The sequence below is a fragment of the Anoplopoma fimbria genome, chromosome 20 (assembly GCF_027596085.1).
Source record: "Anoplopoma fimbria isolate UVic2021 breed Golden Eagle Sablefish chromosome 20, Afim_UVic_2022, whole genome shotgun sequence".
In the NCBI taxonomy this organism is placed as follows: Eukaryota; Metazoa; Chordata; class Actinopteri; order Perciformes; family Anoplopomatidae; genus Anoplopoma; species Anoplopoma fimbria.
The window spans coordinates 23610492-23610778 of NC_072468.1; positions in this window are offsets into that span (position 1 = coordinate 23610492).

Here is a 287-nt window from a genome sequence, read left to right on the forward strand (position 1 = left end):
ACACCCCAGAATTAATCTTTCCAACCCATAACTAAATAGAGAGACACTGTTGCCTCTCCATCAAGTGGGTATATTTTAATTACAGGCTATTGACTACTGAAAGTAATTTGTCTCAGAAAGATGCCCAAGAGCTAAAAGACAGACGTCTCGTCTAAATCTGGAATGCTCAGCCACTTTTCTTTTCTTTTCTTTTTTTCTTGCTCTGGTTTTGCGGTTAGCCTTTGCAACTTTCTTCAGTAGCTCTTTTATAATTGCTCACCTTTTAAAGATTAACAAGGATTCCCTAG